This window comes from Panthera leo, chromosome C1 (genome assembly GCF_018350215.1).
Source record: "Panthera leo isolate Ple1 chromosome C1, P.leo_Ple1_pat1.1, whole genome shotgun sequence".
Lineage (NCBI taxonomy): Eukaryota > Metazoa > Chordata > Mammalia > Carnivora > Felidae > Panthera > Panthera leo.
The window spans coordinates 68,121,448-68,131,553 of NC_056686.1; positions in this window are offsets into that span (position 1 = coordinate 68,121,448).

Sequence of the window (10,106 nt, forward strand, 5' to 3'; positions counted from 1 at the left end):
TGCACACACACACACACACACACACACACACACGCACACATGCACACACACACACACACACATACTCTCTGTCTCTCTCTCTCAAAATAAATAAATAAATAAACATTAAAAAAAAATACAAATGCCTGGGTGGCTCAATCAGTTCAGCGTCCAACTCTTGAGTTTGGCTCAGGTCATGATCTTATGGTTTGTGGGTTTGAGCCCCACATTGGGCTCTATCCTCACAGTGCAGAGTCTGCTTGGGATTCTCTCTCTCTCTCTCTCTCTCTCTCTCCACCCCTTCCCTGCTCATACTCGTGCTCTCTCTCTCTCTCTCTCTGTCTCTTTCAAAATAAATAAATACACTTAAAAGAAACAAAAAATCTATATAAATTATTAAAAATAAAAAACAAACAAAAGAAAACTGAAGATGAGTCTATGGTAATCTGATTTTATTTCAGAGGAAAGAAAGGTTCTGAGAACGGGAAACCAACGATTTTGACATCAGTCCCTAGCAAAATTTGGACAAAATTATTAAAGTAAAAATGAAAATTTTGAGAAAATGTTAGCGACTGTTAAGGATCATTATGAGTTCACTAAGAACAAAGTAGCCCTAGGTAAACTAAATTACTTTTACCCTTGAAAAAAAAAAGGATAACCTAATTTTGGCAAGTCTTTTAATCAAAAGACTCATATATTCCTAGAAGATAAGTTGGAGCTATTTTACAGTATAGTTAAAAAGTTTCCAAAAATGGCAGCATTAACTCTTTAAGAGTGATTAGGAATGAATTTTGGAGTCAGAGCTTTGGTGGTTCAAACTGAAATTTATCAGCTATGTAAATTTGGGCAAATTGCATAAACTTCCTGAACCTTATTATCCTTAACTGTAATGAAGGATTAAAACTATCTGTGCCACAAAGATGATGTGCTTCTTAAATGACATAATGTATATGAAATGCTTTTTACCTATCTTTAAATAAGTACTCAATAAAAATGATAGATATTATATTTTATTCTCATTAGCTAAGCGTGATTGAGTATTGTCAATCTAAAAATAGATCTCTGAGAATTGTACTATCACTTATTTATTTATTTATTTATTTAGGCCAGTGATTTGAAAGGAAACATGGAAGGCATAATAATTATATTGACAGTCCCCTGGCTATGCTGTGAGCTTTTTCAGGAAAGTGACCATGGCTCATGGCTTTGGGTACTGTCACTGCCTGACATAGTGCCTGACCCATAATAGCCACACAGATGTCTTTCCAAAAATGATACAAAATAAAATATGGTAAGTAAGACATTGGATAAAAAAATCAGGACTCAAAAGTGCCACAAATAATTACAACAATGGGCCAGTACCAAAAATGAGCTCTAATATCGATGAATATAAAGTCCACTATTTCCATGCAAAGAACACGTTGCAAGAGACTGGACCAGACAGAATTTGGTGTGAAAAATATTTAGACATTTTAGTTTTGTAAAAGTTCAACAACTAACAATATGCTAATGATACCAACCTCTCCTCAGAGTGCATTTCCTGCCTTCATAAAACTCTAAATTATTAGAAATAGAGTACAGAACAAGGCAGGCATCAGTACCCACGTACTTTGCATAATTAGACCACTTCTCAAGTAATGCATTCAGTTCTGCTGCCACATTTAGAAGAGACATGGACAAACTGGAATCTATCCAATATGGTGAGAAACCTTAAAAGCCATCTCATATTAGAATGATTAAAGGAATGTTCAGACTGAAAAAAGAGTAGACTTAGGGAAAAATGATAGCCATTTTTCAAATAGTTGAATAACTTTCATGTGGAATAGGGATTAAATTTATCCTCAAAGTTTCATGAGGCTTCAGAAAAAAATCATACCAAAGAATAGACAATTCAGGGAGATATTGGTCAAAAATGAGGAAGATCTCTATCTAAAATCAGAATGGATTGTCTTAGACTTAGTAATGCATTCTCTTCAAAATCATTTAATTTCATTGTATTTAGAAAATGTTACCATTCACATTTATATGCAAACCTTGTATAAGCCCTGTATAAAAAGGAACTCTTCAAGAATCTGCAGGTTAGTTACATCACTTACAGTGTCCATATACACACTTCTAAATGTACGACTAAATATTTACTTAGCAAAAATCTATTCAATATCATTATGTACATGTCAGTTTTGTGCTAGCTGTTGGGCAAGTTGAGGAAAAGACAATATTATATAAGGAATTTTTGCTTTGGGTAGGATATCGGGCCAAACTTTGATATTTGAGTTTACATCAACCCCCTTCCCCTTCAAAAAAGAAGACTTTGCTTGATTTAAATGTCAGTGAAAAAATTAATATCCCACTACTTCCAGAGTACATTGATAAAATGGGTAGAAAATGTAAGTCAAAGACATGCCATTTACATGTATTTAGCTCCATTATTTTCTAAACTTTGTTCTGATCATGTTGTACTTACAATGATTAATAAAACAAATAATTTGGCATGTTTCAAAAATCTTATCTTACCACTTGCAAACTTGAATTCCATTTATACATATACCTATAAAGAGATATATAGTCTATTAACTTTTTTAAATACCACCATTAATAAAAAAAAAAATTGAGTACCAACTGTCTACTAGTCCCTAAGGTGTGAAAGATCCCCTTTTCTTAAGAAGTTTACAGAACATTTCTCCTATTATCGTTCTCCCGTAAGAAGCACTAAAAGAATCATAACTACCAGATGTATTTGATTTGCTATCAGAAAGTTTAAGAGCAAAAAGTTACAACATATTCAGTCATGTTCATTTTAATTGTTTGGGGAACTCCAATTTCCTTTGCCTTTTGTTTTCCAAGTGCTGGCTTTCAAAAAAGAAAAAGGTTAAAATATAGTAATTCTCTATGCTTATAAAAGCTATATTTTTAGGGAATGAACATGAAAACAAATCTATTTTTGTTCAATGGTTAATGAGAAGAGGATGGTTTCTAAAAAGGACACAAACAGAAAGCAGTAGAACTGCCTCGTCCTGCTCAGTGCAGCCCAATCCTGATTCAGCAAATAGGTATTTGCCAGTAGCAATGAGCATTGTGTACTACAATGACGATGCTGCTTAACTCGATACTGTTCCCACACCTCTGTTAGTCGAACCCAGTGCGTGGGTAACTCATGAAGTCACTGGGTACCTGAGCGAAATTTTGAAAGCAATGGAGGTTATGAGGGTTTAGGGACAGGTGGAACTGGCTACATGATCACAGCCACGCCCACCTCTTAAACTGCACTTGGCAACGAAATTCATGCCAATATGACACCTGTCTGCGTAGGAAATTCATGACGAGACAGAAGGGCAGGCTTCGGATCACAATAATAGTGACTGTGATCTCCCCAGAAGCCTCTCCGGGAAAAACTCAATACTCCTTCCTCACTTGTACGCCAACTGGAATTTGAAGGGAGCTTGCTAACTGAGGTTCTGTGTGGACCCAGAAGTACAACTGATAAGGTAAGGGCAATTATCTCTTGGTTTGATCACTAGAGATTGATTATAAAGGGTTTCCCTGCTCCATCTTCCCTTTCAAATGTAGATTACTGGGGCAATCTTCTTGGCAGTGTATTTCAGGGTCTTGAACTTGAGAGATAGAACTGTTTGGTGCCTGCTCTAAAAAAGAGACATCCAGCCCCTGCTATAGTTAACTGTGCAGTTTCTGGCTAATGGGATACAGAGAAATGAGGATGATGGTGAGCAGTGGTCGAGTGTTAAGGAGTGATTTCAGAGGAATGTGTCAAAGCAGCTCATCTCCCGGGCCCTACATGACAATGCTTTTTAGTAGCCACCTGTATTCAGAGATTTAAATTTATGAAAAGAGAATCATAATGATATCTTAATTGCTCTAAGGATGTCTTTTCAAGGGAATTGTCACAGATACAGTTCCTTCAGAGGAACTGAGAAACCAAAGGGTGACGGTTTTATTACGGAAGAGCTGAGGAAAGCCTCTGCCCTAGAAGTTAACGTTTATGGATCTCTTTGGCAAATAATAGTCTCCATTGCAATACTGCTGTGTTTGATGAGGATTCAAAAAGTCTTAATCAAATCTAGCAGTCATTCCTGCTTCTTTCTCTTCTAATCTTCCTGATCCTGAATTATGAGATCCTTATCTATTAAAATAAAACACCATTTGTTAAAGCCTTTTCAAAATTAAGACAAAAACCATCAAAACTAATTGTGTGCTAGTATCAAACAAACACATTTTTTAAGTTTGATGAATTGTTTGTAAGCACTAATCAAGTGGGTGGAGTCATAAAAGAGGGAGGGAACCAACTGAAACAATATATGTAATTTGTTTGCATTATTATTTGAGATAATTACAAAGCAAGCGTTCAAAAGCTGTTCTTTATCTTTATACCAGAAGGGAGAAAAATAGGGAGGAGAGGAAAAGCACAAGAACACCCAGCCATTGTCAGCTGCAATCTAAAATATTGCCGGATTCACAGTTGTCGAACATTAGCATTACTAAGAATGCCAGGGACAGAAGTGTCACGTTGAATGTAGAGTGATGACTTCATAGGAAGGCAGAGCTGAGGATATGACCAGTTTGCAGTTACAGAGAAATCAGCTTTAATTAATTTGAGTGCCAGCTCTGTGTATAATTACACAGCATGAGAGTTTGCATGCAAATGCGGAAATGCTGATTGTTCAAATACTTGCACTTGCTCATTAATACGTTGGGACTAAGCAGGGCTGGCAAGCAGACAGGGTAGAGCGCACACAGTGCCTGCAGGCTAATTTGTATTATACTGTAGTTAGCAAACAGATTTCAGATGTTTCTCCTTTCTTTAAATAATAAGCACAAAAATATGTGTGTCATTTTCATCTGTGACATACCTTGTTTTCTTCTTGATTAAAATAAAATGTTTGGGGTTGTTTTTAAAAAAAAAACTGCCGGTACACTGAACATTGCTATAATGTCGATTCGTAACTATTATACCCGTTATAGGTTCTATTTCACATTTATGTAATTATCCAAAATGGACATTTTTCATAATTGGTGAAGCTATACTCAGAAAAGGTAAATTTATAATTAAATCCCAGAAGGAATAAAACAATGGTCACAGTAGAATTATCTACTTGTCTGCTAGTATCTACTATCTTCTGGCCAGCTTCAGCTAGGGCTACGGGCTTCAGGTCAAGGACTGCTTTCTTTAGGAAAGCAGCTAACCCTAAAATGGACTGAGGTGAGATTTTTCCAATCTGACCACTAAATCTTTTAGCAGAGATCAATTTCAACCAAATTCCCAACTTCCCTGACAATGCCTCAGGGAAAAATCCTCTTAAATCACAACCTCAGGAATATGTGATACTTTCTTTTAAAAAAATAGTATAAGAGGGGCGCCTGGGTGGCTCAGTCAGTTAAGTGTTCGACTTTGGCTCAGGTCATGATCTTGAGGTTCGTGGGTTCGAGCCCCGCGTCTGGCTCTGTGCTGATGGCTTAGAGCCTAGATCCTGCTTCAGATTCTGTGTCTGCCTCTCTTTTTGCCCCTCCCCCTCTCACGTTCTGTACCTTTCTCTCTCAAAAATGAATAAACGTTAAAAAAATAAAAAGAAAATAGGGTAAGAAAATAAGGAATTTGCCAAAGTTCCATAAAACCTAGTACTACTACGGATGCTACCTATTTCCTTGGCAATATTTCACGCATTTCAATTCTACAAATATTTATGGAGCGCCTCTTTCTGTCAGACATCATGAAGCAGAGGATATACAACAGTAAGCAAGATAGACAAGCAAGATAGTCCCTGCATTTGCCATCTCTCTTCTCTCAGGAGTTGTACAAAGGAACCTAACTCAGTTTCCCTGGGAAATATATGCTATTAGCATTTATTACCTTGGAGAAGCCCACATTGCTGAAACCTGAGTCAATGGCTTTCCATAAACACAGTTCTCATGGCCTTTCTGGGAGACTAACTCCCTCTGTGACTTTTCTTTGACCCTATTGTGTAAGATAAAGGGAGCTGCCTCTGCCCCCAGGGCTGAATGGACACTGTGAAGGATATGCCAAACAGTCTATCAGGCAAGTCCCAAAGTCTATCTGTATAACAACAGATTGAAGAGGAAGGCTGTCAATATCCTTTCTGAAAGTCTACATCTGTGAGAATAGTCATTTTTCAAAGAAGAAAGTTGGACACAGCGCATGAAGGGATATAGGACAATTCATGCCATTTCATCTGGCCAAAAGTAAGCAGTCAGCTCAGTATATGACATGCTGGGGAACACAGACTAGAGTGTTCATCAGTATGACCCTTCCTCCCTTCCTAAAAAGTCTGTTCAAATATCCCACTGCCAAACACTTCCTACAGCTATGTATGATGAAAAAAGGTGAGAGTAAAAATATTCACACACAAGACTGGGACCCCCACTTCACTTTCAGCAAGGTCATAAGCCTCTCATCTTACATATAAAAAATACGCAAGGAAGGAAGGAAGGAGAAAATCCAGTAGTGCAAGAATCCAAGGGTATCTCCATGATGTATCCATGGTAATTTGGAAACAGTAGTTTTTATGGACTAACTATGAATTCCAAATACCCTGAGCTCAAACACCTTTTCCTCAAAACTCCATCATGATCAGATACCCACAATCAGAAAGCAAAAATCAGATACCCACAATCAGAAAGGAAAAAAATAACAAGCCAAAAATAAACTTCCAAAATATGTATGCATTCAGAAAATTCTATCTGCTGGCACCAAAATATTAAATGTACAGTAAAACCTTGGTTTGCAAGCATAAGTCATTCCGGAAACATGCTTATAATCCAAAGCACACATATATCAAAGCAAATTTTAAGAACTATTGGCTCAGTTGTGATCATGTGATGTTCAGCATCATGTACTACTCATATTGCAAGACATCACTCATTTATCAAGTTAAAATTTGTTAGAAATGTTTGCTTATCTTGTAGAACACTTGTAGCACAAGTTACTCGCAATCCAAGATTTTACTGTGTATATATTTGGGATGTGGATATATTGATATCTTTACCAAGGGGAGCAAAAGAAAACAAATCTTAGAGGATGTTGTCTTCAGAAAATGACTTCTAGTGTGGGGTTGTGATAATATATGAAAAGACCTATATTCATGGGCAATGTAAGTAATTTATGGGGTAGGAAGGAAGGAGAATAAATGTGTAGAGAAGAAAAAAGATTTACTATGGAAATGAAAGGTGTTCAGGAAATATGAGGAAGCTCTAGCTTATAACACTCATCAAGAAAGCTTGCGACCTAGTACAGAAAGCACAATGCACCAGGGTGATTCAGAATGGTCTCCTGTGCTGATTATTGCACAGTGAGAACCATAGATAGGCTTCCAGCAGCTAATGATTCAGCAATGGTTAGATCAACAAGAACTGTTTCCACAGATTCATAGGTGCAGAATATGTACTTCAAGGGCATGAGAAGAATGAAGGTGATAATAGCTAGAATTAGAGTATGTGTGGAATTTTTACTCAAAAAGTGAAAAGAAAGAAGTAAGGCAAGAACATTTTTTTAGGAAGTGGAGATTTGACCATACTTGCTGGGGGAAAAAAGAGCTGGTGGAACAGGAGACATTGAAAGTACAAGGGGAAATGTGTCCTTAATGGGGCAGGAACTGGGGAGAGTCCAGGTTCTTATGCTACCTATAGAGATTTAAAAAACAAAACAAAACAAAACAAAACAAAACAAAGCAAAAAAAATCTCACTCCAAGAAAAAAGAGGAAAAGAAGATGGTGACCGATGGTGGAGGTGAAGGAGATTGGGAGACTATGTGCCAGATGCCTCTGATCTAGTGAAGACATTAGTGAGATCATCCCCTAAGAAGGCATAGGAAAGGATGGACATGACAATGACTTTACTTTCTTACTGGAAAAAAAAAAAAAGGTAGAGCAAAATAATTGACAATGAAATTAGGTGAGGAAACGAAAGACAATGGAGACATGGGAATGGGTCATTGTAAAAGCTTCACGTTAACTCACCCCAAGGTAAAGTGAGTAATGGGACTGGACTTGTGATTACCTAGCAGTCTATAAGTTTACATTCTCCAATATCAGTACACTTACAATGGCTGTTTACAGTGTAGCACTCTTGTATTCCACAATGAGAGGGGAACTTTGGGCAAGATACCTGCACATAAAGTAGAGGAGACAATTTATGTGCAAAAGAGCTTAGTCTTTGGGGAGAAACATACCATCTCTCTGGGGCTTCCCTTTCCCTCTGCTCTCCTGCATCCTCGCTGGTGACAGTCAATGAATTTATTTAACAGAGGAGAAAAAAAATCTGTATGGGGCTGCCTAGGTCTCCCTTTATCATAGCACTTTTTACCTACATAACCCACATTCCTGTTGGCTCACCCTCCTGGGTTCAGGCACTAAAATTAGGGCAGCGACTTCTAAAAACCTATGTTTAATACAGTACTCGTGTATCACGTGGCAAAGAGAGAGAGGGCCCCAATGGTCTAACTCTCTGCTTGATGGTCTGGAATTACCATTAACATTTCAGGGCAAGTGCCTTCTTAGGCTTAGCTGGCTGTTCCAGTTTTCCTGCCAGAAGACAGAAGCACAGCGCATCAGTCATTGAGCAGCTGCCAATGGACACAGGGCATCCCCTGGGAGTGGCAGGCCTGGGTGTGGTATAACAGGGGCACGGAGCATTCTGAGATTCCTGGAGAGATTGGTGGTTGTGGTATGTGGATGTCTGGGCCCCCAAGGACCAGGTAGCACTCAGGAGGCAAAGGAACAATACAAACATTGTCTCAGAACACTTCCAGCCAGCCACTAGCCGCTTGTCTCAATTTCCTTTCTGTCTGGGCCTCTTTCCCTGCCTTCTGTTATCCTCTTGCCAAGCTTTCCCAGATCCCAAATCTAAGGGTCTTGTTGACCAGGGAAAAGAGTTTGTAGCGTGTAACAAAGAGGGAATGTTGAAGGTTTTTAAATAAAATAATGATACTAAACCTAACCCTCCAATCAAAGACTTTTTCAGGGTCTACTTTCTGTCAGTCACTGCAATGTATGTAGGAGATTTAAAGACAGACATAACAGGCCCTTTACGTATGGAGCTCACTATCAAATGAGAAGACAAACCTGTTTGACTAGAATACTTAATGATATAGAGGCACCAACAAGGGAGAGATTTCTTCTGCAGGAAAAGAAAAATATTAGCAAAGCAAATGACTGAAGCAATTGCACTTAGATAAGGAAATGTATATTAACAGGAAAAAAAAACCCTCTGTTTCAAGGAGGTTTTTCTGGCAGCAACATACAAAGTGGTTTGGATGCAGAAGAGTCTAAAGATCATTTATGAGGCTATCAGGATAATCTATAGGATGGATGAAAAAGAAGGTAGAAATGGCAACAATATCTCAGAGGAAGTATTGACAGGGTTTTGCAAATTATCATGGAAATGAACAGGAAAGTGGTCATACTTGACTTTGAGATTTCAAATATTGGTGATGACATTTAAAAAAAGGAAACATGAGGGGCGTCTAGGTGGCTCAGTTGGTTCTCGGTTTTGGCTCAGGTCATGATCTCACGGTTCGTGAGTTCAAGCCCTGCATGGGGTTCTTTGCTGACGGTGTGCAGTCTGCTTGGGATTCTCTCTCTCCCTCTCTCTCTACCCCTCCCCTGCTCATGCACACACTCTCTCAATCTCTCACTCTCAAAATAAATAAATAAAAACTTAAAAAAAAAAGGAGATATGAGGAGGATACGGAAATGTGAGAGGGAAGATACTAAATTCACTTTGGATGTAATGAATTTTTAAGGTGCCAGAACCTATCTTTGTAGAGAAGAGAGGTGTACAGATGGATACATGTGTCCAGCACTCTGAGGATATGACAGAGCTATGGGGGGAGGGGAGGGTCACCCTCAGTCAAGGCCCAACTGGTAGATAAGATTGTCAGGAAGGAGAGAGAAGAGGGCTGAGAAACAAACTTTTAGATCATGTATATGAAAGCCTGAAGAGGGAGACAAAAGTTTCAGCCACACAGTTGGGGGGAAAAAACAACTAGGAATGTCCATTGAGAAAGGGTGGAAAGTTTCCGAAAGAAGGGAATGGTCAGGTGAAAAGGAGGAGATACAGACAAGGAAGATGAAATACGAGAAATCTGGATGTCACAATG